Here is a 22,655-nt window from a genome sequence, read left to right on the forward strand (position 1 = left end):
ACAAGGCGACATTAGAGACACATCATTGACTTCTCTGTCATCTAAGACTGGTCTTTTACTGCCCCAAAAACACTGCACCTTTGCAACGCTCACCACGCTGCAGAGAACTCAAATGTCACGTATAGTTCTGTCAAACATGGGCCGAATGTGTGTTTTTGTCCGTTTCTCTGATGTTCCAAACCGCCGGACTCCCTTTGCTGGATAACTCTCAGTGGGAGACAGCTTCATGCTACATTAGGAATATGGCCTTATGGATTTGCCATTAAGTGACTTTTTATGTTTTCCTCTGCAGCTTCCACACACTTGGAGTCGAGACATAGACATGGAAGTATGTTCAATTTGGACAGGGACTGAACACGTTTTCAGATACTGTGCAAAATGTCAGTAAACACAAAAGACATGCAATGGTTGACAAAGATGTTATTAACAGAAGATTATGAAGACAATTTTCGAAACTTAAGCCCTATTTGGATGGGATTAGTTTTACCTAGGGAAGTCTGTAAAACTGAAATTGCATAATGTGTTTTTTTGTGACCGTGCACTCGGGATAAGCAGTGTTAGTTTTTATGTTTTTTTCTGGAACTGGCAGAGTGGGAAATACATTTAAATATGACCAAGAACCATTTAATTCATCCATGTTTCTCTTGCAGTTAAAAAAAACACATTGGAAAGACAAATGCAGAAAAGCCCAAAGATAGTTGCGATCAGAATGACCTCCACGAGATCATATTTCTTATAAAACATCCTCTTATAAAACATTCATAACCCCTCGATCCAAAACGTGCACCAAAAGAGCCTTCTTGATGCTTGAGCTTTAGTTGCCGCAACAATGGGGTTGTACTTTCCTTTTTAATTGTAGAAAAAAAGGGGTTGGATTGATATTAAACCAGTTCAAAATTACATAAAGCAGAAGTAGAGACATTTTTGAATCAATATAAGCTCCAAAACATGACATAAACAGCCCAAATCACACACATGAAAGTACTTGAGGACCTACAGGTAAAATTTGGGGGAATTTTTACAGACATTTTCACAAACATGGACAATTAGCACGGGGCTAGACGCTCATAATGAGTACAATTTACCTGAGATCCCTAGGTACAACTTTGGATGTATTTTAGATGACAAATAGTAATAGTAAGATGAAATTCTGCTCAAATAAAAAAAGATATGGGAAGAAAATGGTGCAACTCTGCTTTGTGATCGTTCAGAAGTCTTTCTGCAAGCACTATTATTACTCTGAAATGATGTGTTTTATTGCTGTATCACTGCATAATCCAACACAGCCAACCCACAAATGCAACCCCAACGCTAAGACATAACAAAGAGATAACCTTCTGATGTGATTCCAGCTTCCTGCATAATTAATTAATGATTAGCATATTTAATTCAAGCTAGTCTACATTCTCAAATCAACATATTTCATTCTATCGACATCAGACACAATTTGTCATAGAACATAAACAACGCATATACTTAAGGGGGGAAAATGGTGTTTTGCAGATTATTACACTACATTTCTATTTACTTTTTGTTTTAAATGGATGGATGGTTTGCTGAGGCGACTGTGGCCAGGGCGCGTCTGCGTGAATTGCAATCACGGTGTGTCAATCATTTCCCGAGCACGTTTACACCGGAGTCCATCAAGCTCAGGTCTGGCTCACGGGACAATCACTCCAAAATCACATGCACCCCCAACCCCAAACCCCCCCAAACCCCCATCCCAGCCCCAAACAGGGGCACAGGGCTGAGTGGCAGTGGCTTTCACCTCCGAAATTAGACTCAACCCTGAAGAAAGTGCTTTTAACAGTTGTCACTCCTGTTGTACAATACACAGCATCCTTGAGTTTTGCGTGGGGGTCATCTTGGACGGAAAGATATAAATACAATCTTGGAAGTACACAAAGAATTGAATCATTTGTTTTGCACACATTTTGCAACATAAGATTCATCATTTGACTCTTGCTTATTGCTTAAAATGTCACACAGTGAAAAAATACACTGTACCCCAAGTGGCTTAGTGGAACTTACAGACCGTGGAATATGTATTAAAGCCTCTACTGTACACATACTGTACAAGTCCAAGTACACAAATGTCATAGTTTGTTGTGCAACTTCATGTTTTCCCTTAAAACTAAACTAAAAATACCAAAGTAAGCTCTTTTTTTCCAGACTGCTGTAATTGAAATACCAGAGAAACCAACCATCTCGCTCTAATGTGGAGGAAATGGTGCAGGCTTAAGTCCATCCTGAGGGGCCGGTGATGGCGGTTTGGACTGTGGAGTCGTTTTTCAGGAAAGATAAAGCTGTAAACGCGGTCTCCATTTTGTGCCTGTCTCTCAATCTGTCCCGCACAAAAAGTCCTTGACCAACCATGTGCTTCTGCATGGAAGCTCGGGGTACCACTCAGATTTACAGTCCAATTAAAGGGCCAATTAAATCCCCATTCGCTCTCCGTTTCCCGGTAATGGCTCAAAATAATAAGTGGCGCAGAGCTGGGGGTGTGCGGAATGACCATGCAGGCGTCCAGCTCCACTTGGCCGTCGCCTCATCGAACACACAGAATACTAATCTTGTCTCGACTTGCTTCATAAACATTCAGATGGCATTTTAACAAAGCTGCTGTTACAGGCTGTGTGCAAACGACAAATGACCTTGTGATTTAGCATGCAGTTAACACATGTTTAAATAGAGTATATTATGCATTATTCAGGCTTTTAAACCACCTTTAAAATACACTAGCCTTGGTATTTCTTTTTGTGTTTCTTAAAATGATGTATGTGTCTGGGAAATGCCACTTTGTTTTTTACATGGTGGCAGGGGAAGCGCTCCTCTCCTCTGATTGGCCTGCTTGTGTCACGGTTTTTGCTGATTGGGTAGTCCAAACTGTTTCCCTGATCGTAACTAATTCCAGCCAATGCCAAACCTTAACCTTGACACAAGCGAGGCAGGAAGAGAGGCAGCCAATCAGAGACACAGCTTCCCGTGCCGTCCTGTGAAAAGTTGCTAAGCTGCACAGTAAAGACATATTATAAACACATATAGTAAAAACATAAAGACATTTAGTAAAGACATATTATAAACACATATAGTAAAAACATAAAGACATTTAGTAAAGACATATTATAAAGACATATAGTAAAGACATATTATAAAGACATATAGTAAAGACATATTATAAAGACATATTATAAAGACATATTATAAAGACATATTATAAAGACATATAGTAAAGACATATTATAAAGACATATAGTAAAGACATATTATAAAGACATATAGTAAAGACATATTATAAAGACATATAGTAAAGACATATTATAAAGACATATAGTAAAGACATATTATAAAGACATTTAGTAAAGACATATTATAAAGACATATAGTAAAGACAAAAAGTAAAGACATATTGAGCACAGAAATGATCAGAAATAGTTGAATAAAAGCTGGAACTTTTCTCTTTTTTGGACTCTTGTGTGTATCTTTTCTTTGCTCAGGAAACTTTTTTGCTGTAGAGGGTTGAATAATTGACAGACACGATTCATGAATTATACAAACTAACTATTTCAGTCTTTTATTCTGCTTTTTATTTATTACAGCTTCATTCTTTCATTCGATTAATTTGAAATAGGGTTTTCTTGGATTTGACTGCGGGCGTGGCATGAAGTAGGTTCAATATTATAGTTTAACGTAATATTTTCTGGAACAATATATCGCACAACAAAATGGAAAGAGTAACGTGAAGGTTTATGGACTTTAAAGCATAAGAAGCATAATAGATTACCACTTATAGCAGTGTGTATATATACCAGCATTAGCAGGACACAGGTCTATACAACTCTATGGAAGGATTCAGTGTTTTTGAAAGAACAGTGAACCATAATAGGCCTAGATTTGTTTCTCATTCAAGACATGACATAATACATCACGTAATAACAACATAAAGCTTGGAACTGGTGACTCTTTGGTTGTGGGGCAAATGCACAACCCACTGGGCCACTTTAACTGTAATGTTTGGTTTTGCATCCATCAATGCTGTGTCACATTCTGTCAATAGGTTTAAGTGGAAAAGATCAATAAGTAAAGCTGAAAAGGCAGTATTGAACATAAACGCTGTGTTTAGAATGACTAATAGGCCATCACGCTTTGACCTTTGGTGACCCCTGTCTCACACTGCTTATGTCTTCAGAACATCAGAATATTAGCCGTCTGACGCGGGGTGATGTACTTTTCCTGCCAATTCATCTCTAAAAAAGACAAGGAATTGTATTGTATTATTTTAAGTTTCCCTTATTTTTCAACTTTGGATTTGTTTTGGATTTGGATTTTAGTTTGTGATTTCTCTTTTTTTTCCTTTTAGTTTAAGAATACAATTTATAATTGTATTGGCATTTGGGATGGGATATTAAAAAATGACGTTACCGCGGAAATCCTATTTTCAAAGATTTTTTTACCGCAGCTGTGCAAAACGTCCAAAGAGATGGATTTGCAATATATTAAAATATATATATATATTAATTTAAAAGAAAGAGGTGTGGAACAACCCGATAAACTGCTGGGTAACTACTGGTAAATACATTTATATAGTTTTATAAATAACAACTTTAAATGCATCTGACAGTTTGGACGACTCTTTTAACTAAAATGCAGTTAAGGTAAATATATTTAGAATTATAAAAATGTTATCACAGAATAGCAAATTTTTTAGGTTTATAATTTCACTTCCTGTTTGTAATGGATGACATCACATCAGGAAATTACCCAGCAAACACTGAACAAAAACTCATCTAATGTAAAAAAATATATATTTGAGAAATGAAAATACATATTTTTATTTTGTTAAGTTAATGTTTTGAAGGTCAAAAAAGCAGTTTATTTGTGTAAATTCTGCATAAACTTTGTCTGGTGCTACAGCTTTTTCAAAGTGTTCTCCACAAATACCTGCTCGATATGTGTGAAACAATAATTTATATGTACAACAGTTACAAACACATCAAATAAAGTCAACATTAGAAAATCTTGAAAACCTGTCATACGCCTTTTAAAATCTTGATTGAACCACCAGTTAATCTACTCAGTTTAATGCTTTTGAATCGAATGGTGTTCTGTCGTCACCATCTACTTGTATCTTTGGAGTTTGACGCCGTGCTGTGGAACATTTCCTGGCAAAGCTGTATCATTTCCATGGAGACGAGCAGGTGGCAGACCCTCCCCCTGAAACATTACACCGAGCACCTTTAGATACGTTTGCAGACTGTTTCTTCTGCTCCGCTCTCCTTCACCTCTCCCTGGCCCTGGATTTTCTGCCTTTGTGGTTTCGCGTGTGTTCACTGATGGCTGCTACATCAGGGGCCGATCCCCAGCAGCCGTGACCAGTCGGGGCCCTCTAACCTGCTCACTAATGCTACTCATTTGGTCCGGTGTTCCCCCCACACAGGCTCAGAGCAGCAGACAAAACAGCGCTGATGGGGAAGAGGCCCCTGGAGCTCGCCTCCGCCTTTTTGGACTCGCTCAGACAAACATGTTTCTGCAAAGAAGAGGAAAGATCAGGAGAGAGAGTTTGGTGCTGTGGACGAGATTTACACAGCACATGAAACAATACAGGTGCAATACAGGTGCAATGCAGGTGCAATGCATTCAAATATAACGGAATTTGTACAGGTTTTGCCTATTAACTCAAAGATCAGAGAGTGAATGCTAGTTAGCCTAATTTTAGACTAGTAAAATGCTAAATACTTGGTTTAATGTTCCTTCAAAAGTGTTCTGACATTATAGTGTGATAAATGGACTTTATCAGGCTGTTCCAAGGCTCTTTTCTTAACTTTTCACATTGTTTTCCCAAATGTATCTCTAATATTTGGACATTTGGGAGTTTAGAATCTTCGATCGGCGTTCAATCCCGAACTCTGTAGAAGTAGTTAACCACCACAGAGACACACACATAATAACACACACACGCACCAAGCCTGTAAAGGAAAAGAATCGAGAAAACAATGAGAGAAAATACAAATACAGACATATTAGGATTGTTTTAATAAAGTTTTAGGGACAGAAACAAAATGTTGCTCTCTGTGATTAGTTAAACAGCAAACTAGCAATTGCTTTATTCCTACATTTCCGTTATTAATGTTAACTTTTTCTTCTTGTTTTGCAATTAAGTGTCATTACGCATTCATTTGCCATTTCTCTGCTTATTTCTTCGTGATTATTTCATTTCAGCAACGGTCAAAGTGTCCGTTTAGCTCCTGTCTCAAATGATGCATCTGCGATTTGATCCGTTTAGAGTCGCGCCCCTGCTCAGAGCACAATGTGTGTCAGAACATCTTAGGGAGAAACGATGGGGATTTTAAAGACACTCCTCAGGCTACACGTACATATTTAATGTCATTTTGATAGATAACGATAGCCTTGAACCCCGGGTACGATTGCCGCATGCTTCAGAGCTATTTCATTTGTGAATAATGCATGATTAAAAATGAAACTTTGAATAATCTAATTTGAATTTTAATCTCTGCTAAGAATGCTTCTCGGTGGCGTCCTGACTGCCGGCAGAAAGAAAGGCTGGGAGCAGGTTCTTGGTGGAGACGATTGGGCCTCGCTTTTATGGAAACACTTCACATTCCCGCGCTTTTCAGCATCTTCTGCCAGTTTAGTCGGGAATGAATTGGGGAATCTGTCGTTAAATATTCTTCTCGTGACTTTCGAACTGTGACGTGAGCTTCTTCGAACACGGCTTCTCCAACTTTAGGTCTGATTCAGTCGTAGTTTTGTCCTCGTCGTTGGTTAAAACACATCTGAAACTTGTTGTGAATGGAAGTAATCCCTGTTGAAACCTTGATCAGACCAAGTTAAGAAATGGTACTGACAATTCAAGCATGTTTGCCCATCGTTTTGACCTTTGTAAAGTCAATATGTTCTTCAGAATGACTTATCTTCAGCACGTTTGGAGCAGCACCAATGCATCTTCAGTGTGACCACGTCGGTCTTAATGAATCCCCCCGAGCTGCACGTCTGGCATTTCCCCGTTGACACCCCCCGCCCTGCATTTACATTCGGTCCGTGGACTTTCGGCGCTGCTGGGCTCCTGCGAAAAGGCCAGGCGGGATTAAGATATCACGGGCGATGGCGTGTTACCGCGTCCAAGAGTCACGGAGAGTCAGCCGGACACGCGGGAGCCTCAAATCCCCGTCTGGACCGGGGCAGGTCTGGAGCGCCCGCTAAGCCTTCATCAGTCTCTCCTCTCAGACCTGCCCCGGGTCCATCACGGACCGAGACAGGCCCGACGGCGAGTCGCCCAGGATCTAATTGCTTTGTCCTCTATCTATCTTTTCCTTCGTTCAAGTTGGGAGCGAGAAAATGAAAGTGTCAAGCTTTTTTCCGATTCTGTATTTGGTATTTTTTGCGCGGACATGACATCAGAGTCTTATCACTTATGGCAGCAGTTTCCTCAATTATTTCCATCTTTTTTAATGCCGACAATTTATTAATATATTACTTTATCCATGCTGTGTTATCTAGCTACCTTAGAACAGAGGATGAAATGAAGCTATTGTGCTAACTAACTCAATAAACACATTTAAATCTGATTTTTAAATATAACTCCAACACATCTGACGTGAACTTGATGCTCTATTTTTGAATCCAACTAATATTTCTGCCATAAAAAATGTTTTAAAAAAAAATAAATCACAATCAAAAATTGGTTTTCTCCCAAAAGAATATATTGAAAAGCACTTTGTCTCAAATGTTCACCTCCAAATTCACCACGGACAGATATGTTTTTTTACAATTTGGACAGTTATCAGTGCTTGTTGCTTGGTGAATCATGGCTCCAAATGCATTCCATTCCATATTTTCTGATGTTGTTGTGTTAATTGTTTTGCCTAATGGACCCTCACATCATTTCAGCTTGATTTGGAAAGGTCAAAGTTGATTTCAGACCATTTTCAGCTGGTGAATTACAATTATTTCTCATTTTGCACATCGCTTGAAAAGAAATTGCACCTATGTGTTTTAATATGTGAGTCTCCTACATCCATGAAGGACAAAGCTCTCCTCATTAACATGCAAAACAATACACATTTTTACTCATTTTAAATTGCAAAGAGGTGCCGAGGAACGAAAACTCTTGCGGAGATTAGTCCATTAACCAATTTAGTTCTGCCTAATATGCAGCTCTTTTGATTGGTGGGCCCACGAGGGGAGGCGAGCCGGGCTGAGAAGACCCACTCCACATAATCACGGGTCATTCCTGCTGGAGTGTGGAAATGTGCCTAATTAAAACAACATCCTTTATCAAGAGCCGGGCGAGAGAGAAAAGGAAAAAGAAGCCTCCCCAGTAAAATAAATCGCCTGCAATTTGCACAAATTCCGATTGTGATAAGCATCTTAATAAAGCAGCGGCTACCTAGTTAAAATTCTGTGTTGGAGGAGGACTTTGCGTTGCCGTGCTTCTGTTCTCGTTCCAATTATCTTTAATAATAGGAGCATAACAAACGCGTGGGTGTGTTTTATCGCGCTGTGGTTGAGCACTTGGTTTTACTTTTGAATCTATTGCAATTGTTTTGTCGGGTAGGGATTTCCTGGATTTGTATTGATATCTGTTTTTGTGTGCACATTTCCTCAATATCAGCCTTCTGGTAAAAACAGAAACAAACTAATACAACGCTAAAAAGACTATATATTTGTTCAAAATGTAGTGATAAACTCATTCTTGCCCAAAGTCAGCTTCTAGAAACAAAATGAACCAGTGGAAATATGGGGAAATATAATGGGCAATGATGATTCTGTTATGTTTTCAAGTAGTCTCCAAGGCTAAAGAACTAAGAAATAGATAGAAAAAAAAAATAGATTTTAGATGAATATAAAAATCTGTGTGTAGAAATGAATGTGTTAAAACAGCAGAATAAAATAAAGCAGCGCTGGGCAATTAATCCAATTTTCAACTAAAGAGTCAATCAAATCTAATCATCAACCTGCTTCTTTTTAATATTAAGCTGGTAAATGTTAAATCACTCCACTGTCAGTAAAAGCAGGAGGTTTGGAGAAGAAATCAAACGTTGTAGGAAGAAATGTGACTATTACTTATGTTCAATGGCACTGATTAAAAGTCTGTCTTGTTTTAGTTTGAATCTTCAATCAAGATCATCATCATTATGAGGAAGAAAATATGTCTGTATTGCCAGAACAGAACGATAATTTTAAAACAGGATCCTAAAACATGTCACCATCGCTATAAAATCTGATTTATTCACTTTTATATTTACTTAAACTGTTCTTCTATTTGTTAAGTTTTGCAAATGTGCTGTTGTCTCTGCATTTGTTGTTTTTTTCATTGTCCTGTATATATTTTTGTAATTGACCTGCCAAACGACTGCTTATAATCTTCACTTCCTGATTTATGACTTCAAAATAAGACGAAATAAGACAACCGTACATGTCAATCCTTTGTAGACAGAATTATACAGGATATAAATGATCTTTTCTCAGATTTAGCGTCTCAGGACAGAGCTGAACAGTTGAAATCACTGTGGCGGGAATGGCGCGTGTTCAGGTTTGCCCACTAACCCGAGGGCTGGTGGTTCGATTCCCACACTACATACATACTACTACATCGTTTCACCTTCCCTTACACGTGTTCACCAACGTCTGAATATTAACGACAGTGATAAAATATCGTGTACCTCATCATTGCGGCTCGATCATCCTCCGTGACTTCATTGCTCCTTGTAGCACAATCGATGTTTTCATGTAAATATCCATAATTACAAAGACAACAGGCCACGGCAGCTGTTAATGTGAACTCTGTACTTTTACAACCGCACCCCTCCTTGACTTTACTCATGACTGTTATCTCACACTTGTGTATTGTCATTATCTTTAAGTGCTAAAGGCGTATTGTACTCACCGTTTGTACACACTGCCATAACTCATCTGGCTGACAGCTGGATTGTGGCGGTGATGTGTGGCGCGGGACCATCTGCATCCCCCACTCACGCTCTCGTCTCTTTTGGACTCGTCGCGTTGCCGTACCGACGCCATCCGGAGTCGATGATTTGTTGCCGAAAGTCTGACGTGTCAGCTTGTCTCAGAAAGCCTCCGAGCAAATCGTACAAACACTTTTGAAAACGACGCCGGAGTCAGCGAACACGTCGGGAGAGCTCGCAATTACCACGTTTCTGGTGACTTGCATCTCCGTGGGGATTAATTGCCGTTTTAATTTTGTTTTCCTTTGACAAACACTTGTGAGGTTAAAGGATCCGGGAAAAAAAAAAAAAACACAAACGCAGACCACAAAAGGAATTATTCAATTCAATGGATTTTATGCCGTGTATTTAGGATTTTACGTATTATATCGTATATATATATTGTGTTTATTCATCAGTTTAAAAAGAAAAAAAAATGGGATTCACGCTGACATTGCAATCAGAAGATCATGAATTTGCCAAAGTAAAAGGAATAACAAATGGTGAAAAAAGGGTTTCAAAGGTGTAAAAAGCAACAAGATAAGTGGTTCTAGATGCAGTACAATACTTTAAATGGCAGAAGTACGGGAAGATATTACAAGAGTCAATATGCTATGTCTTAAGTTTCTTTTTTGGTCAGGGATTGGCGTCCTCCCTACAAACCTGTTGCACAAGGATTTGACTGATTTTTATGCCACATGCCCTTCTCAGCCAGCTATATTCTTGTGACTGGAGCGGACAATGATTGATAAAGAAGATATTTGATGCTTTTGACTGTACAGTAGTTATAAGCTACCCGTGGATCATTATCTGACATCTGAAATCACAGTATTGATCAAAAATTACTGAGAAACAAGTCTGTTTTAATAAGAAACAAGTCTGTTTTCTGAATGTTCCTTTTGGGTTTGTCGATTTAGACGTCATCACAACAAAGCGCTTCACTCCTGGACCGTACAGACCGTACAGACCTTACAGACCGTACAGACCTCACAGACCGTACAGACCTCACAGACCTCACAGACCTTACAGACCGTACAGACCGTACAGACCTCACAGCGACCAGGGTCAGATCCCTGCTCGTTCTGAGCTCCTTTGGCCGTTCTCACCGCATTTATTGAAACTTCTTCACGCCCATAGTTACATAAAACAAGTTGCCCAAGCCTGAGGGGAGGGGGGATAAACGCCAAGGCAACTTGGAACATAAGATAAAAATAAAAGACATCAAACAAATAATGAGCAAAAGGGAAAGGGAGCTTCCCTTTTCCCGTTCACTCCTAAAACCGTGATTCTGCTGCAGATGTTCACAGCACTCAGGACAGGTCGACCTTGTGTCCTACTGGACACATCTCTGTTGCTCAAAAAACACATCATTAATACAGTTCATTTCACGACACAGTATAATAAGAGTAAAATAATAGGAGATACCGTACAGACCGTACAGACCTCACAGACCTCACAGACCGTACAGACCTCACAGATCTTACAGACCTTACAGACCGTACAGACCGTACAGACCGTACAGACCGTACAGACCTCACAGATCTTACAGACCTTACAGACCGTACAGACCGTACAGACCGTACAGACCGTACAGACCTCACAGACCGTATAGACCGTACAGACCGTACAGACCGTACAGACCTCACAGATCTTACAGACCTTACAGACCGTACAGACCTTACAGAACGTACAGACCGTACAGACCGTACAGACCTCACAGATCTTACAGACCTTACAGACCGTACAGACCGTACAGACCGTACAGACCGTACAGACCTTACAGACCGTACAGACCGTACAGACCTTACAGAACGTACAGACCTTACAGACCGTACAGACCGTACAGACCTTACAGACCGTACAGAACGTACAGACCGTACAGACCGTACAGAACGTACAGACCTTACAGACCGTACAGACCGTACAGACCTTACAGACCGTACAGAACGTACAGACCTTACAGACCGTACAGACCGTACAGACCTTACAGACCGTACAGAACGTACAGACCTTACAGACCGTACAGACCGTACAGACCGTACAGACCGTACAGACCGTACAGACCTTACAGACCTTACAGAACGTACAGATCTTACAGACCGTACAGACCGTACAGACCGTACAGACCGTACAGACCTTACAGAACGTACAGACCTTACAGACCTCACAGATCTTACAGACCTTACAGACCTTACAGACCGTACAGACCGTACAGACCGTACAGAACGTACAGACCTTACAGACCGTACAGACCGTACAGACCGTATAGACCGTACAGACCTTACAGAACGTACAGACCTTACAGACCTCACAGATCTTACAGACCTTACAGACCGTACAGACCGTACAGACCGTACAGACCGTACAGACCGTATAGACCGTACAGACCGTACAGACCGTACAGACCGTACAGACCGTATAGACCGTACAGACCGTACAGACCGCACAGACCGTATAGACCATAGAGACTATGGAAACAGCATTTTTCAGATCGCGGTAACAGTCAGTGGCTTTTTTTTTCATAGGCACAGCTGGATCCAATGTGTATCACCGTTTAGGAGGGAAAACAGAAAGCAAGTGCAGAGCGGTGTGTGTCGAGGGTCGATGAAAAAAGGGGAGCAATGGTCTCTTGAAAGCGTTACTCAAACAAGCATGAATCACTTCAAATACAGCTGTGAGTGGGTAAATGACCAACAAACCACTATAACTCTTAAATGTTGAGCTTCCATAACATGTCCCTTTTAAATGTCTTGCACGGACACTCAACAGTACCCGTATTTTCCTGACTATAAGTCTCTTTTCTCATAGTTTGGCCGGGGTGCAACTTTATATTCCAGAGCAACTTATATGTGATGTAATTCGTTATTTTCACACTGACAACCGCAAGAGGGCGCTCTAGGCTCTAAGCGACGCAGAAGAAGAATCTGCACTTCCTCTACCTCTGGAGTTTGTAGAGTTGTTTAGAAGTGACACAGAGGAAGAAGAATTCAATGGATTTAGTGATTTGGGGTAAAACTGATGCTTTGGTAAACTTGTTAGCATGTTCTTTATGCTATAGTTATCTGAATAACTGTTAATATGTTACGTTAACATACCAGACACTTACCACAGTTCTGTCTGTGCGTCATGTAGCTGAAGGTGTTAGCGTTCGCATACGTACACCTATTCACCATGTTATTATTTTAAACTGCATTTCAAGATGAAATGACTTTTGACTTATATATGTTTTCTTCTCTATTATGCACTTTTTTGGCAGGTGCGACCGGAAATACGATATGTCTCAAGCAAGCAAAGAACTGTCTACCTCCTGCACTGAAGCCAATGTCGTTGTTACTGTCTTTTACTAAGATGTTGAGATACATGCCACTTTTGTTTTCTACAAAGTACCTGAATAGTTACTTTTTACATAATTTACTTCCGCATTCTTGGCAATAATCCCCCTTTTGAAAATGTCTCAAGAGAATAGTCCTGGCTGTGTGTTCCTGTCTCCATTAGAGGCTATCACTGCTCTGATGGACCACCTGTACGTCTCCTCCGTCCACGTGCATACATTTGCTGATCGCTGACGGGGGTCCCATGGGTGCTCTGGGTGTGTGCGTATAACAGGTGGATGGTGGAGAGCCAGGCGAGGGGGGAGGACTTCTATAATGGAGCAGGTTCAAATGGCAAATACATCCAAGTCCCTGGACACAGGCTACACATTCTGCTGCCTCTTGCTCAGCACTCAACAAGAAAAATAAGCTTCAGCACTTGTTTGGGCAGTGGTTACACAAGAAAGACTATCACTTTGGTTTGTGTTAAACTAAGCAAACACAGGAAAAGAAATGGTTGTCATTGGGAGTATTTACTTTGGACCATATACCTGCTGTGTATGGTCCATTATAGGCCTCTTCCTGCTGCTGCTAATCCTGCTGGTCGGTTGGTTAAAAGACTGATTGGGAAAGATTGTTTGTCTGTTTTGTGTTAAATAAAGTGAACAAAGAAGCTATGTATATGTTTATTTGTCAGTAAACAAATCCTTTTAAAAGAAATTATACAACTTCCTGCCCATTTACAACTCTATCCTCAGACCCCACCCAAAACAAAGAATACCATGGGGCTAATTGTAGCATGCTAATAGGTGCTAGATGCCTCATTAGGGCCATGAATGATTATGCAAAATGTCTGTGTGATCTCTCCGTCCTCCAGGTTGGTTCCACTGCAAAAGAAAATTCTGTCAACTGGACAAAGGTTCTGAAAGTTTGGAAACTCATCCAAGTCGCTTCTTCAGTTCTGAAAGAGCGCTGAACACTCCCTGAGTACTTAGCTCGTGTTTTTAGGTGCACTATGAAACTTTCCTTGAATATTCCACAGTTTGGCATTGTATAACTGGTGTAATGTACAGTACATAATCCAAAAAACGACTAAATATTAACATTAATATAAACATATTTTTTGTTATTCCTGTAGTATTCTCACTCTTCTTCCCTAATTTTTAACCCATCTTGAATTGTTCTGGTAACTTTTCTTCTCAACAGCGTACTTTCTTGTGTTTGTTTTGCGGTCCACCTGGCCTGATCACTCACACGGGTCGGAGCGTAAGCGGGATGGAGTCCAGTTGACAGGTTGTCCATTCCCCTGAGAGATCTTCAAATATGGCCGGAGGCAGGCTGAATTAAAGGCACCCCACGAGACCCTTTGAAACGCTCCACCGAGGGTATAAAATCACAGTGTGCAGCTTCTTTGATCAGTAAGTGGTCAGTGGTATGTGTTTGTGTTACTGATGAGGTCTTCATTCTCAGAACACTGTCTCCATCTGACCAGTGTCTAATGTGAAGAGATGTGCTTTGACTTGGATGCGTTTCACTGTTTCCTTGGTTCTCAGTCTTTGACTTGGAATGACATTGAGGTGTTTTTAGGTTTACTTAAATATTAATCCTGGTTTTGTCATTTGCTATTTTTAAGGTACATTATATTGAGCTCAGAGGGCAAATAACTCTACACTTGACCCATCCTTCAGGGCCACGCCTCGGGACACATCTCAAAATGATGCCTACTGGACATGTTTGTTTGTAACTAAAGCTTCCACCCCACTGCATGTTTCTCCTCATGTCTGGGTGGGTTTCCTCTAGGCATCAACCCAAAACATGCACAAATCACAACCACAAAGATCTGGAGATGAGTCCCCAGGCGCTGCACTGTGGCACCCACTGCTCCTGAGGAGCGGGGACAATAAAGTGTACTTTAACCTTGTTGTACGTTGCACCTTAATGCTAAAGCTTGTTCATAGTTTGTGAATTCTGTTCCCTGACGATTGCAATAAACCCTTTTCTGATTCTGACTCTAACCTTGGATGTAACCCACCCACACAAGGAGGACATGCAAACTCTTTGAAACATGCTTAATACACCGTGAAATGCCTATTGACTATGAAAAACATGGAACATTAGTGATAAAATGAGACTCAGGAAGGCCGGTGGTAGTGAAGAGGAGAAAATGAAAAAGAACCATTAGCTGAATGTTGCTGCTGAATCAGCGATAAAGAGATTCACATTAGAGACTGAGAATTCCCACGGGAATCCCGGGATCCGGAGGGAATTTTGCTACTGATCCCATGGACTGGACAGGAAAAGTTTTACCGTCACTAAAGCAGTCTTTCAGACAGGTGCATGGGATAGGACAGGAGTGGAGACAAAAGGCCATATTGCGTCGATAACACTGGGTTTTTGTCTATAATGTAAAAAATAGCTCCTCACACCCAGCATTTAGTGCAGAATCAGATGTGTCAAAGCCTGAACTCGGCTCAGGCGCTGAGTCTGTGTGATTAAAGGTGCTGAGACAAGCTCCACTCAAGTCAAATAAATATATATATCTATATATATCTATATCTATATATATATATATATATATATATATATATATATATATATATATATATATATATATATATATCTATATATCTATATATATATATATATATATATCTATATATATATATATATATATCTATATCTATATCTATATATAGATATTAGATTTCATAACATTAGTTTTCCTTGGTCTTTTGTGTGCATTTTCTCTGTCTCTTTGGACAGGGATTGGGACGGGACAGGAGTGTCAGTCTCATTTTCAAAAGCATATGTTATATTAATAACGTCTTTAAAAACGTTGTATTTAAGTCATTGCTGGGTCTATTCAAGTTTTATGACGTGGACACGCCTTTCAGGGGCAAGTTCCCCCCAAAAATGCAATCCATGACTTTCCAAAGCCGCTATAAAGAAACTTGGCAGCTGATGGAGCGGCTGAGCTAGAGCTGAAGGGTTATTAGTGAGTTTGTTCCAGGCCTAATTTAGGTCTTAATTATCCTGACTTGCTCAGCCATTCACTAGTACGCTTTTTCAATACTTTTCAAAGCCGTATAGTCTGGAACCGTATCCTGTTTCCACTGGCCGTGATTAACAGGCGGATAAACCAATCAGAGAACTGTACTGTACTGGTCCCTGATAAAACATAGCCTGATGTGCCGCATGTACACTGAAGTCACTATCATGTCCTTTTCACGCTAAAGTCCCACAGTCACCCACATAAACATTCATATTCTGACCAATTAACCCTTGCCCCTCCATCCTTTCCAACCCTTCCATCCTCCTGCCACTAAATACACTTGTCCTGTATGTTTATCCAAGCCGGCCCCTGTGTAAACCCCTCTGTGTGGCCTCCTGGCGGTCAGATAAGGGCCTAATAATGCCCGCTGATGTGTGCTTTGATTTCAGATGCCGCGTGGGAAGGACGGTTAAGTGGATGGGGACACAGAAGTGTAATGAAGGCACAGGACAGAAGGAGCTCCGCTGAGTGGGACGCCCCGTGTGGATCCGAGAGCAGAGGGGAAGAATGTGAAAGGTGGAACAACGTGAACTGTGTTGAACGTGTGGCATCAAATCGAATGATGTGGCATTTGTATAAGAAGGAATAAAGATTTGTCATTTTTAGATTTATGTTTTTGATAATCACCCAAGGGCAGTTGTGGTTTTTGTTGCTACGGAGTGAAATAATAATGTCCTATTTAGCTACCATTATTATAATTCCGCTACATAAAAGGATGCTTAGCTGTAGTGTAAAGAAATGTGAAAAAGGGTCTAATGGAAACGTTAAGTTGAATCAAAATTAGAGCAATATTTTTTACCATTCTGTACGTCTCCAGGGCTCTGGTCCAATCACAGCTGACCATTCTCACTCTTGACATGTACTATTTGAGCTTCTACCCTCAGACTGGAGGCTACGGTCCATTTGAACCAGAACCTCTCGTCACAAGAACAGTTTCTTGGACTCATGAAGACTTAATAACACCTGACACTTTAAATAGCTCATTTTAACACTACTCTGGTTATTTACTCGACTTTTGTAATTGGATTTAGAGGTTATTTCTTCCTTAATGTTTAACTCTCATTATTTACAGCAGGAACCTGTTATATGTTGTTCACTTACAATGGAAATGAAGCGTATTCTGATTCAGAATGAAAACTAAACAGATGACTCGACAGTTTTACATTGAATAACTGACATACTCTACATCTACTTTACAGATAAGATGTAGATCAGGCAAAAGGATGAGTTCATTCATGCCCACATTGGCCTCCGTGTATTTCCCGTCAGTCCATTTCACTCTTATCTCCGATGCATCCGGCTTGATGTTGAAGCATGCCCTAAACTGCAACATTACAGCCTCGTAACCTGATATGTTTATTAACCAAACTTCACCTCAACAACCTTCACAAAACCGATTATTCAGCCATTTTGCTCCCAACGCCGTAGACCAAACACGCTCCAGACTGCGCCTCCCAAGATCTCCTTTCAATACCAATCCAGTTATATCCCAATCTAACAGATCTCAGCGTGTTCCAAACCGGGTCATGGCTAATGGATTGAATAAGTCTGGATTTGATTACTCCTCCCGCCCCGCCCCGAGCTTGACGGAGATCCATTTGAGAGGTAGTGCGCAGGAATTCCAATATGGCCGCCCTCCAGCTATTGACCCTGTCTGTAAGTGGGCGCTGGTGCTTTTAGTATCTTACATCGCTCGCTCCACGTCTTCCTCCTCCTGGCAGTTTTGCGATACTTTTGACGGCGCACGCTGGCTTCACTCCCCCTCTTCATTATTGATGCTCCAAAGACTGTGGATAGCCTACTTTTTGTCACAGGACGCATAACACGCTCGGTATTCAGATTGTTTTACAAAGGAAATCTGGAACTTGGCTGAAGTGGTTTTGTAGAGAAAGCCAGCGTTGCACAATAGATTTGGCAGAAATATTGATAATCATGAGAACGAGGTCAGTTTAATTCATTAGAGAAGGATGTTGCGTCGTAAGAATGAATTTAAGGTGCACAATGTAACTTCTGGTGGAGGATCTGTCACCTGCTCGTCTCCATGGAGATGTTCTAGTGTTGGCTATAAACATCTTCCCTGCCAAGTCCATACATATTTATATCTCTCTGTATTTTTTTTTTTTTTTGTGTGTGATATCAGTCTGGTGACCACTCCCTCCATCGCACCTCGAGCCAAACTCAGACAAAATCGTGCAATCAGATCGGTTTATTTCAGTGATGGCTGTGAAACGACTGTTCACGTTTACAACTTACTTCTCCCCCCTCGATAAACAGAGTTCTGTGCTCCGCTCAGTGATTCTGCAGAAATCCGGAATGTTTTTCAGTCCCCTGCGATATACATAATCCACATGTCAATCACGCCCATCTGGACTCAGGGAGATAAAACCAGCGGTGACTCACATCTTCATAAAGTATTGGAGGAATGTGTTTCTGAGTGCCAGCTAATGTAAGTCCCTTAGTACGGCAATGCACGTGTCTATTTCCAAAGAGACTGATTTACAAGTTTACATACCTGATCTGTGGAGGAGTGATACCTCTCTCAGACAAGTGTAACGGCGTACTGTGGAGCATTCAAGGCAAAGCTTCTTGCTGCCGACGAGCAGGTGGCGAACCCTCCAACAGAAAAGTTTGGTATGTAACTGGAAAAGCCAACCTAGAAAATTAATAATAGTAATCTGCAGACATCTTGTGGGAGCCTGTTCCAAAAAAGAACATTTGGCAACATTGTGCGTGCCAATCTTTCATTAAAAGTGAGCCATTGTTGTGCCATTTATTTATTTCATTTCTATTTAAGAACTGGCTCAGATAATTGAGTGAGAGTTCGATTATGCGGTTACAAAAATACATCACAGTGAGAACGAATGCTACGTAGTCCACGCAAAGCATTAGTACAATATGAAAATCCACCGTTTTTGCTTTTACATTATGAATATGTGATTGAACGCAACACGAAAAGGCTCAAACATGTGGCAGGGATCAACAGAGAAGAGATTGATGGTTTGGAGCAGCAGAGAAAGTCAGAGGGCGAGAGAAGTGTATCAGAGCAACAGCAGATACTCCGCGCGGCCGATAGATGGCAGTGTTCTAACGGTAACAGCGCACAGCGGCGCACTGGACTTCTACTGCGCGCTCTCAACTCACAAAGGTAAGTACTATTTGTTTTATTTTGACATTGTCTTTCTTTTATGATGGATTTGTGATTTATTTTATTTTGAATGATCAAGTTTACAAATCCAAACAGGTTTAATTCACAGTAAATATACCGACAATTTTACAGTTTGGCATGACTTTTTTTTTTTTTTTTTTTTAACTTTTTTACTACAGACACTGGTTAATTGTTTAGTGACGTTTAAAAGTGCCCCTTGTGAAGCTTTTACTTGTGCATCACTCTATTCCCAGTTATTCCCTAAACCCGTTATTCCATTATTCCATTCATTGCGTCCGAGGAAGCGCGCGTCATTTCTAAACAAAACTGACCACCGCACTTGTAAATCTCTTTTGCGTGGTAAAGCGAACACGTCCGTTCCTCCCGTCGCGCTGGCTTCACTGTTGCCATATGTTTTGGGATGAGCAGAAACAGTTAACGCGGCGATAAGCGGCGCGGAGGAGAGCGACGCGCGCGCGGAGGGGGCTGGCTCTCCACCACGACCACGGAGCGGCGGCGGCGGCAGAGGCAGCAGCGCGCTCACCACCACCACACGACCGTACGCGCGTGAAGCCGCTCACTGCTGCGGTGTAATCCATGTCAGTCCGGCTGTGAGACCGCGTCCGTGATCCTCCTCCTCTTCCTCCGGGGACCCAGCGTGACGGCGGCGGCGTTCAGAACCCCCCGCGTCTCTCAGAACCGAACCCACCGCCACGACTGAAGGAATGTCCCGTCCCGGTCACGCTCTCGCTCGGTTCTCTGGATGTCATTGAAACGCTCCGCGGTGAACTTTGTCCTCTGTCGTGGGGTTTTTTGTGCGTGTTGCGTTTCATTTTTACGCGCGGTACTTACGGACGGAAATGTGAATGAATGACGACACCGCCGCGACGCGTAAAGACGCCACGGGAGAATATCTCGAGACGCACTGGACATTAGTCTGTGTGTTTTTTTTTTCTTTTTTCTTTCTTGGGTTTTTGTCCATTCTTCCAATTTGGATGGGAGTGTAGCCACGGCTCAGCAGAAGCAGAGCCGCAGAAGAGGACGCGGCACCCCGCTGGACAGGGAAGGATACCCGGCACTTTGGATGGAGAGGTGAGTGAACGTGTTCTGTCTGGCCCCCGGCTCTTGGGACCCCCAGCACGCATAGGAACAAGTGTCCAGCCGCGTTTTACACCTGATGCCCACGCTGCAGACCGGGATTCCACATCGTAGCCTGCACCGCGGGGATGAATGATGAGGTGTGACCATGTGGGGCTCACACGCACTGCACCGTGTCCTGGGGATGGAAATGCACCTTCACTTTGTGCTTGACACTGATGTTTCCTGACGATTTAAGCGAGTCCAACATGCTGCTTTTAGGTTTCAGATGTGGCGTGTGCTCGTGCCATGGCAGTATTGTGCATTTGACCTTGGTCGTCAGGTCAAGTATATTCTCCACGTTTTCCCCGAGCCGTAAATATGAAACACTGTGAGTAAAGCAGACGTATGCACAGATGATACATTCTGCATTATTGTCTCGCAACTCGTGACAACCGTATTGTCTCCGCAACAAGTTCCGATTGAGAACTTTTTGAAACGTTGTTCGATTCGGCGTGAGCGCTCATTCGTCCAAAGGTGGTAGAGGTTTTCGGAAGGTGAAATCAAGACGTTTCAGCTCAAGTTGGTGTCAATCTGATGACGTGAGAATACTGGATTTCTTGATGTGTCGTGCAATAAGCGCAAAGTCTTCTGAGACGTGACTTCAGGACGGGAGATGGAACGTCATGTGTCCAGATGTCTACATTATGACACATTTTCTACCATCTTCATCCCATATCTTAATCTCAAGTACTCCCGCAATGCTGTGACGACTTCCCCCGCGGCTCTCGCTAAATTAAACAAACTACCACCTTGAAATATTGTCACCAAATGGCAGCAATACCGACTCCTCCAGCTTCCGTCTGTCCCGCGGAGCAGATGCACCTACAAATCTTCATTCTGTCAGTCTAACCAAGCGCTCCGCCGCCAGCCCCTCCGCCACAATGAGCCTAAAGGAAATAAATGTTGTCTTAAGTAGAAAATGACTCCGCATTTGCATGAGAATAAGTTACATCTGCCACGGGTGATGGCGAGCATATTCAATCCAAAGAAGGCAATGCAATCAAAACCGGCTATTTCTAGGTTAAAATGGTAAATTGCGGTGCTTTGTTCATTATTCCAGTATCCAATATCTCAAAGTGGAGCAGGGCATTGACCCTTTTAACAGAGGGAATGGATGCTTTTTGAAATCCAAATGAGTTCTCTGCAACACTTTTGACGATTACAGGCTGATTATTTGCGACTATTTATGTCATATCTACTGAAAAGACTATACTATTGCATCAGTGTGTGCAAAGAAAGCATCCCTTTTGACCAGTTACCATCAAAAGACGGTCTTTCTACAAAGCTTCTTGACACGGTCTATTTTTAGCGTTTTCTAGCTCAACCCAAACTTTTCACTTTGATGAGAGAATAATTGTTATAGAAACTGCCAGTTCAAGTCCAAAAATCCATCCCTCTTTCAAAATTGAGGATGGGAGCAGAGATCTTCTTAGTTATTCGCTTTCAACTTTTCGGTCTTTGAAGGTAAGACTGTCCGAGAAAAGCAAGTGGACAGGCGTGCATCCGATCAATGAGCGAACCGCAGAGCTGCTGAGGAGCGGAGACTTGGCGTTGCTTCGCTGCGGGACGCTGTGATGTTTTGATTGGTTTTATGGATGGCAAGAGGTCACAAAGGTCAAATTGAAAGAGCGAGTGATTTGCATTGCGTTTCTCGATAGAAACGTAGAAAGATGGAACCATTAGCAGACATTACGTGCTGAGCCGCTGATGAAAAGTACACGATGTGATGCAATTTTTGAAGTCTTTTATCAACAACCTTCGAATAAAAGTGATGTAAATGGCAGCTTGGATACTAGTAGAGGTTTTGAAGAAGAAGTTATATCAAAACTAAAACTAGTAAGGTATATTTACGATTATTGCCACTTTCAAATCTGCAGTATTGTCTTATATCTGGCATTTGGATCACACTAATTTAAATTTGCTTGTATTAAGAAGTTGTTGGTGATGATCTTTGTTTCCAATGGCGGCATTACCTTTTGCCAGTTGTGCCTAAAGCTTAAAACAGCACGTACTGGCAACTCCAAGGACATAGCCCCAAATGC

At 41.5% G+C, this 22,655-nt stretch overlaps 1 protein-coding gene across 1 annotated transcript in view; it reads left to right on the forward strand.

Annotated features, from left to right (window-relative positions):
- The first annotated feature begins 20,460 nt into the window (after positions 1-20,460).
- plxna2 (plexin A2) overlaps positions 20,461-22,655 on the forward strand; it is a 312,486-nt gene continuing 310,291 nt past the window's right edge. The window contains exon 1 of the mRNA XM_072449250.1: positions 20,461-20,565. The gene's annotated coding sequence lies outside the window, so the exon portion shown is untranslated. The remainder of the gene's footprint in view (positions 20,566-22,655) is intronic.

The sequence above is a fragment of the Eucyclogobius newberryi genome, unplaced genomic scaffold (assembly GCF_026437365.1).
Source record: "Eucyclogobius newberryi isolate DKJ021-1_F unplaced genomic scaffold, fEucNew1.0.hap1 SCAF_17, whole genome shotgun sequence".
In the NCBI taxonomy this organism is placed as follows: domain Eukaryota; kingdom Metazoa; phylum Chordata; class Actinopteri; order Gobiiformes; family Gobiidae; genus Eucyclogobius; species Eucyclogobius newberryi.